The following is a 9637-nucleotide window of genomic DNA, read 5'->3' on the forward strand; positions in this document are numbered from 1 at the left end:
CGGTGCCCACTTCTCAATTTTAAATGCATGCAGACATTGAAGGTCTTCAGGAGGGGCCGTGCTGACACCTGCTGCACTCTGGTAGGAACCACATTGCCCTCGAGTGTTTTAAATGCACTTTAGAACAGCATGCAGCAACACTACAGCTGGCAGAGGGAGGCTCTTCACACACCCCCATTCTCTGTTAGCCATTGGGACTGGGAGGAGCAGTTGGCTGTCTGATTGGGGTCTGGGATGCGGGGTCTCTTTGCTACTACGGAGCCAGCAGCGTCTGCTTGTCTCAACCCCAGGGAAAAGGGTAACATCTCCTGGGTCTATAGGTGCGGTTTCCCCCTGGACCTGGGGCATAGAGTATGTTTGGGGAATGTGATTGTGTGTACAGTGTCCATTTGTGTCTGTCTCCACGTTGGGTGAGTGCCGAGTATTTGTATATGTGTGCATGAGGGTGGGAATGCACATTTGTGTCTGTGTGTGCCTGTACGTCTGTGTCTATATGTCAGGTCGGGCCTCTGGCCTCTGGGGTCCACTTTGGCTGCCAGCAGAGCCCGTGGACACGTCACTGCAGCCCCCTCTTGCTTCTGCACCGTGGCTGCTAGGTGACCCCTCGTCTGGGGCTCTCCTCAGCTCTTCCTAGGAGGGTGGCATGGTTGCCCTTCTGATGGTCCTCCTTGGGCTCTCGCACTCTGAGGGCCTCTGGATGTCTGGGGCCTGGATCTCCTCCATGCCTGCTTCATTTGCTGGGGGACTGGGCTATGGTTCCTCATACGCTCGAGCAGATCGTTACATGGAGAAACCTTTTGAATACAAGCACGCTCATCCACACAGGTGTGCACACAGGTGTATGCACGGGTGTTCACAGACACAAACTACACCTTTCTTGGCTGCTACCTCAAAGCACATTGTGCACTGTCAGTCTTGCATGCTGCACAATAACATTCAATATTTAGTATTTACTGTAATTTACACTTAGCTAGATTATTGTGATGGTGTTGTGTTTTATTATATTTGTTTTAAAATGTATGGAGTATCCGTGAATAAATACTCAAATAAAGTACAGTACCTGAAAATTCTACTTCATTACAGGAACAAAGTATTTGTACTTTGTTAATTCCCACCTCTGGTTGCTGGTACTACTGCTGGTCCAGCTAACATGTCGGTTAATTCCACACATTTTGCTACATCAATTATTAGTTTCTTCTTATTGTTTTCTCTCAGTTTTTCAACTCCATCTTTTCGCCAATTCTTTCTCACTAAATTGTTTCGACAAGGTGCGTCAGAGCAAAGCGAAGGTAGGGGAGGGGCCGGTCGCGTGAAGAGATTTGATTGGGCAATCCAGTGTCAGTAATGAAAATGAACGAATGGGCTGCTATCGGTGCCCATCGGTCCAAAAGTGAGTCGGTATGTCTGATTACCAGTGAATCCCTGCCTTCAGGACAATGAGCCCTGTTTTCTTTAAGACACCACAGTTGAAATGTTGCAGTTAACATTGTTTGCTGACTTACAGTACAGGGACCGAGCAACTTGGTGTCACCGAATCAAACATCACGTGGAGCTTTGAAGGAGATAAGTATTTATAAGCACACTAGCAAAATGCACCAAGGAGCGACTCAATAAACCATTGAGTGACAATCCCTAAAAATGGGAACTGCTTGGTGTAGAAAAATTTATATTTTGCATTTTATAGATGTAATAATATATATTTCAGACCGTATAAAATAAACAATATATAAGAATTATGAATTAGAATGGTTATTAATAGGATGTAAATTAGAAGGTCTACATAGGAGGTGAGCATTAGAGTTGAAATTGATAAAATAAAGGTACACCTTGTTTTTTCTCATGTAGAATAAATAGCCGCTTTTAACCAGTAGGTGGCAGTCACACACTAAAAAATGGTCTCAGCATACATTGTGGATGGAGGAGCTCCAATAATTTAAAATCCTTCGATTTAAAAAGTATGGATAATTATCCGGAGCTGTGTTACAATGATATAAAGTAAAACCACATCTTGTACTTATCTAAAGTTGAAGTGTGAGATAGTTTGCGGCAGCATTAACACGCTGGCATGGGCACAAAGAAACCAATGTTTGCAATACACAGGCGATATTTGCATGAAGAGTGGTTAAACAAAATGCCACATTACGTTACAGCAGAATATGACATATTGTTCTGGAGGTGCTGGGAAGTGCAGGCTTTCAATGCAACTTTTGTATTGCAGTTTTCCACTTAGCGCAGCCATAAAAGTCCCCACGGGGCAGGAACATGTGGGAGCTTATGTCATTTACCTGTGATGCCAGCAGGGAGTGGAGTGGAAAGTGTCAGCCTTTGCATGCCAGATAAATACATACACTAATGAAACATGGGATCTGATAACTTCATCTCGTGTCAGATGCCTACACAGAGATCAACCTCTCACTGGATAAGGCAGCCATCCCATCCTGTCTAAAATCAGCCACAATCATCCCAGTGCCGTCTCCCATCTCCAGCCTGAATGATTACCGCCCTGTGGCCCTCACACCGGTAATCATGAAATGCTTTGAGAGACTAGTCCTTCAGGACATCAAGGATCACCTCCCCCCAGAATTCGACCCCCACCAGTTTGCATACCGTGCAAACAGATCCACAGAAGACGCCATCGCCACAGCCCTCCACGCTGTGCTGAGTCACCTAGAGCAGCGGCAGAGCTACGTCCGAATGCTCTTTGCGGACTACAGCTCAGCCTTTAATACAATCATCCCGGACATCCTCATCACCAAACTGGTCACTCTTGGCCTCCCTCCTCTCACATGTGCCTGGATTAAGGACTTTCTCACAAACTGGCCCCAGACTGTAAGACTCGGCCCTCATCTCTCCTCCACTTGCACACTGAAGGTGTGGAGAGGGTCCACACCTTCCGGTTCCTTGGTGTCCTCATCTCTGCTGACATCTCCTGGACAGACAACATCTCAGCGGTCGTCAAGAAGGCCCAACAGCGGCTGCACTTCCTGAGAGTCCTCAGGAAGTACAAGCTGAACTCCAACTTGTACTTCCTGAGAGTCCTCAGGAAGTACAAGCTGAACTCCAACCTGCTGCTGACCTTCTACCGCTCGTCCATTGAGAGCCTGCTAACCTACTGCATCACGGTATGGTACGGCAGCTGCACCAAGGCGGATAGAGTGAGGCTTCAGAGTGTGGTCAAGACAGCACAGAAGATCATCGGCTGCCCTCTCCCCTCCCTGATGGACATCTATTCCTCCCGCTGCCTCACCAGAGCAGCAAACATTATCAAGGACAGCTCCCACCCTGGCTTCAACATGTTCAGCCTGCTTCCCTCAGGGAAGCGCTATAGGTGCATCAGCACAAAAACCCACAGACTCAAAAACAGTTTCTTCCCCAAAGCCATAACCACCCTGAACTCACACATGCACAGATAACACAGCCCCCCCCCCCCAAAAAAATTTTTTCTTCCCACTTCCTCTATGGACCACCACTGTGCAATACCAATTCTATGTGCAATAACTCAACTGTATATACACAACACTATTTATTACATATTACTTTTTTTTAAAAACGGCTTGTATATTTGTACATTTTATATACATTTTACTTTTTCCCTTTGTTAATACTGTCCATATGTATATAGCGCTGCAGAACTGTACACCCCCCCAGCATGTTTACACTGAGTAGGAGATGCTCTGTATCTCATTGTACAACTGTATATGTCACACAGTGGAAATTTGTATTTATCTTGTATATTGTTTTTATTCTGATTTTTAGTGTTTATTTATGAGTGTTTTATTTGCATGGTTTTATTCTGTTTCTATTGCATGGTTTTTAGTGTTTTATGTGACATGGTTTTTATCCACTGTGGACTGGCTGCACATGGGACAAATTAGCTGATAGGGACCACCTGCTGAGGCAGGGGTGTGTCCAGAGGTGGCCTATCAGCTGTGTAAAGACCTTTTAAAAACAGGCTAGCTGGGCACTGAAAGAGAGAGGCCCCAGACTGGAAGGTTAATGCGAGATGGCCAGTGTGATGCGGCGACCAAGTCCTGACCTCATAGAACGGCAACAGTAAGAGACAACGCGTGTGATTGGCAGCAGGGCAGAGGTTTACCTCTGCCTGCATTTGTGAGTAGGGTCTCTACTGTTGTTTACTGGGTGCAGCTGGATTGGGAGAGGGTCACCATGGCCATGAGCCAGGGCCGCTTCTGGGACCATTGTTGTGGCCCCTATTTGTTATGTTGCAGGACACCGACGCAAGGGGAGCTGTGGCGGTGGTCGCATCATGGATTCGGGTGCAGAACGCAAGCCGGGCTGGGAAGTGATGGGCCAGCGGAAGGACAAGAAGATGGGTGGCTCTTTCTTGTCTGCTGAAGACGGGGCTGGCGTGGACTCTGCTCTAAAGGAGGAATTCCTGGCCTGCTGATGGACCCATAATGAACATGTGGCCTAATTATAGCAGGGGGGGTTTTAGTGAATGTAGAAAATGGTAGTTTTATGGGTTTTAGAATTGTTTTTAGTAGAGAGCAAACATTTTATTATGTACATTTTAAGGGTGTTTTATTTGTGCTCCCTGGCCTAGTAATAAACTGTTTCTGATCAGACCTGCTCCCTCTCTGTGCCCGTGGTATCTGACTCACTTGCTCCCCCTTGTATTTTAAAGAATCTTTCTTTTTAGCGTGACATTCTGGCGCGACCGCTTTAGTGTCCGCCGCGCGTTACATATAGTGACAGTAAAGGCATTCTATTCTATTTCCATGGGATTTAACTTCATCTGTCTGGCAGACCGCTGCCCACTCAGGTGTTCTTAACAGCAGTAAACAGTAAGCACAGAGCAAACAAGGCTCTGATGAGCTCAGCAGACTGGCGCTCAGTTTTACATTATTAATAGCTGCTCTTTAACTCAGTTTAACAAATTAATCTAAAACCCCATTTGGTTCATAGCCTTGGGCAGACCGTGTATCATACTTCCTCATTCCTCCTGCACTGTTGGGGGAAAAAAAGTAAACAAAACAAAAATCACCTGTAAAAATTTTATTTTTCTGCCAGCTGGGGAGCAAGAAAAGTTCAGTAAAATAATGGAAACTTGCAGCAATAAAAATCTCTATTTTTATGGGACAGTTATTTAAAATACAGTTATTTTCTTTATTCTACTTTTACAGATTTTTTTTATATGGAATAAAAGGTATTTATATGTGTAACAACATTGAAATTACCTAATAATATGGCCAAATACTATTCTAATACAATGAAGCAGGCTTAAAATGACAACTGTACAGTTTCGTGTGAAAAATCTTGTACTTTTTATTAATTATGGAAACAAAAAACAAAATGCATGTTTTCCACCAAATCTGCCAGGCATTTCCACCCCAAAATACCAGAAGTGGTGCCCAAAAGCTAACAACAGCACAGCACCACAAAACCACAGAGGAAAGGAAAACGACCGCTTCTGCTTGCAATATTGCATAATAGCATGTCAAAATGTCAGCCAGTCATATCCATGTGTCATGCCAGTAACTCCGAGGTCATCACTACGTGGTCTGGTTTTAGGATTTAGTTTGGCGACTGGAATTTTTTTAAGTCTTTTAAAAGGTCACATTACATTATGTAAAGTTTCAGGTTGTTTTCCCTTTCATTTTTATCTTAGAGACAGTTGCAATGAAAAAAACCCAAAAACGAATAATACCAAAGGATTATTTTTATATCCACAAAAAGACAAATGAGGCCGAGCCAAAGTCATGCATTCTGTAGATCTTTCTGGCACGCCATTCATTACTAAAGCAGCACGCTACGTGGCCCTATGCAAATAACCTAAACAGGGGAAAAGCTACGAGATCGGATGATAAGCTTTGTGTATTTTACACGTAAAATTGCATATCTCTCTGTCATGCATTTCCTCAAACGGCCAAATCCAGTCACACACAAATATATAATCTATCTAAGAACAACTATGCCAATGCACACGCGTATTCAGACAGAGTTTAATAGTAATGCTCAGAATGGCACAAACAGGTCACATGCGCTCCTCACTTGTAAATCCTCAAATTGTGATAAAGCGTCCACAGAGCAGAGCAGAGAGCCTTTGAAGCTGACGCTGCTGTTGTCGCCTGCTATAGCAGCACCATATGGCAAATAGCCTTGTCAAGCATGAGAGGCCAAACCCCCTGGGGCAGAGTTTGTACTCAGGCCCTACACTTTTTGAAAGGCCTCCCAGAATTCTGAGTGGCCTATAACTGTATAAGGTTTAAACATACACATACCCAGCAGAAAAACCCTGACATTCACTTTATTTCAGTCGCTATACTGGTCAACAGATGTAGCAGAGCGAGCGTCTCATCAGGCTTCATAACTGGTAAATGTCAGAAAGATGAATAGATGCATTGGAGCCGGACGCTATCCTAGACCTGGGATGCATTCCAGCTGAGCGGGCTAGAAAGAGGACAGCAGCGTTGATGTAACAGTGTCTGTTTAAGGCGGTCTGTGGCAACCCCCCCAAAAAAACCTGAAGGCTGAAGGGAAGAGCTTAAGTGGCACTCTTGAGTGCTACAAGTCGAAATGTGGAGCAGACAGAGCAGCAGACCGTGGCTAACGTGCTGTTAAAGATCTCGCCGGGCTGCAGCAGGGAGCTGCACGCAGAGCACCCCGGGGTTCTCTCTCTGAGAGAAATAAAATTGTGAGCTTCCTCCTCACTGCTTCTAAAGATCAACTGACACGGCCGCGTCATCAGTGCCTTAGGAAACAGAAAGACATTTGGAAAGCTTTACAGTGAAATGAGGCCTAATGTCTTGACTTACCCGTTCTTAGAAACTCACTGACTGGTTCACTGCCACGATTCTGGACTCTCAAAGGATTCCCAACAGTATTATCAACAGGTCTGATGGAATGATGGAGAACAGGGGCGGCACCAAGGGGGGACCAGAGGGGGCACTGGCCACCCCCTAAAATTTGATGCTCCTCAGTAGTAATAATGTAATAAGCTGGCATAGAAGCTGGTGCCAATCCCTGGACAGATCAATGGTGCATCTCAGGGCCAACATAGAGATAGGCAACAGTTCACACTCTTACATGCTCTAATACTTATTGGCCTTCCCTGTCTTTACATTCTGGCAGAGTGAATCTTAAGCTGCTTCCACTCCCCCCACCAAAACAACAACAACAACAACAACAACAACAACAACAACAACAACAACAACAACAACAACAACAACAACAACAACACACTTCAAACATACTGTCCTGTATAGTTTACATGAATCGTGCACCAAACTTGCAGTCTGTATTATCTGCAGTTCAAGCATGCACGGAAAGTCTAAAAATAACATCTGTTCATTAAGTATGACATCGGGTTTCTTTTCCACATCAGTACTGATGAATGCAACCCTCAAAAAGTCGTTGTTTGCTTTTTCCTTCTGAGGTTCCAATAAATGCTTAACACCCATTCACAGATGATAAAACAATCTGTGATTTCAGTGAGTCGTAACGAGTTACAGCACAATCTGCTGAAAATCAAAGTGGGCCTGCCACTGCGATCTGTTTCTCATAGCAAGTTTCAGGTCTGCAAGCTCATTATCATACTGCAGTGACATGCAGAGAAACCACTTGCCCTGAATGTAGATGGGGAAAAAACCCTATTTAAAACATTAAGCAAGGTTAAAAGTTAAAAGTACAGCATGTCATATTGGTCAGCATAACACATTTCTCTCTTACAGATGAAAACTTGAATTTGTAAATTATAAAATTTGACCTTATGTTGCACATTTATTTAGTCATAGATACAGTCCAAAGACTGTATATTAAAGATGGAATTCACCCAGTGGTTTCCCTTTTTTTTTTGGTGGTGGTGGTGGTGGGGGGGAAACAGCAGTGACAAGGGATTCTGCATGCTCATATTGTATACTGCTTTATTTTCTATTTTACTCTTTATGTAATCATAAAACACAAAATTATGCATTAAAATACATGTTTGTTAAGCCATTTAACACCAATCTGTGAATCATACAAGGTCAAGAAATTCAGGAGGCAAACCACTGTTGTGTTTTAGAATTGCAGACACCATAGAACTCTTCCTACAGGTGGTCAGGAGAAAGATTCAACAGCAAGCATCCACAGCTATCTGTAAAACACGTTGGAGGCTATATCATGGCTTGGGCTTCTTCTGTATTTGTATTTCCATGTATGTTTGCATGTTTCAATGAATCGCTGCATGTATCTCCCATTTTCTTAGGAAAATATAAAACAATACGGGGTGGTTCTGGACTTTTGCGCAGTACTGTAGATCAAGGGAGCTGAGGGTCATTTTCACAACTTCTCCACAGTTTGACATGTTGCGCCTGGCTGACTGAATGCAAGTTTAAGGCATTTCTGCAATAGTGTTATTTTTTTTTTACCTGTCATTTATATACAGTCTTAGGTCTGAAATGTTTGCTATTTTTAGCACAAAAATAACATTTTAAAGAAAAGTTAAAGAACATAAAACACCATCAATCCATCTTCTTCGGCTTATCCAGTTCAGCATTGCAGCCTGTCCCAGCTGTCACAGGGTGAGAGGCAGGGTACAACCTGGACAGGTCACCAGCCTGTTGCAGGGCCACCTGAAACACCACAAACAAAGGAAAACGCCACGTGCCTTTGTCCTGTATTTGCTACTTCGTGCCACAAAGATAGCCTTTTATGGTAAAAAAGTATAGACTGTATATAAAAGATGGGCGTAGCCACCGTTGCTTGTTTTGAAATCGAGCGTGACGCATGAGGGTTTGCTCTGCTGACAGGTCAAGACTAATGAGTGTTTGCACAGTGTCAATCACAGAGAAGCCAATCCCTAAAACATATCCAGCTTTGTGGTGCATTTTAGGATTGTGTTTAAAGGTCGTACATGAAGTGACAAATAGGTTTGTCAACCCCTTGTTAGAAAAATGCATCTTTGAGTCACTTCTGCATCTTTTAAAGATAGAAGCCATGGGCATCTTTTATAGGCAGTCTTTAGTTTAAAAACAAAACAAGAACAAAACAACAAAACAACAAAATGCTATTTTTGTTGTTATAAGTCAGTCTGTGATGTGGGTTACTCAGCAGCAGGTTGAAAATACAGATACATACAGATATACACTTACTGCCGTTACCACCTACATTATAAGTCTCTAACAACACGTAGGTGTTTCAACCTGCAACAATTTAGAAAATTAAAGTTCAGTTTTCTAATAAATTATTGAAACGAGCAGATCGATATCACCATCATGTGTTTTTTTTAAGAGTGCTACTTCTCTATGTAACCAAAGCTGCTGCACCACATAAACTTTGCAAAATAAAGATGATTGTGGTTCTGATCAAACTCCTTGACAAACTTGTGGTGATCCAGTAGCAGCACATCCAACTATTTGTGTAGACGTGTCATGTCTTTAAATGAAGATAGAGCAGGGAAATGTGTATTAAAAATGTGGCTGTGTCACTCAATTCAGGAAATGCTTGCGTTCCTGCGGCACTGCTGCCATTTTCTATTTTTTATTGTTGATGCAAGTTGACACGACTGCACATGGAGGAACTTTGCATGCAAGGCTTTTCTGCCGCAGAGGCGCTGCAAGATGTGAAGCAGCAGGATGACTGTGGGCTTTTGCTAGCACCGACAAGTTTTGTTGCAAACTCATTTTCATTCTTGGAC

This window comes from Rhamphochromis sp. 'chilingali' (genome assembly GCF_963969265.1).
Source record: "Rhamphochromis sp. 'chilingali' genome assembly, chromosome: 15".
Lineage (NCBI taxonomy): Eukaryota > Metazoa > Chordata > Actinopteri > Cichliformes > Cichlidae > Rhamphochromis > Rhamphochromis sp. 'chilingali'.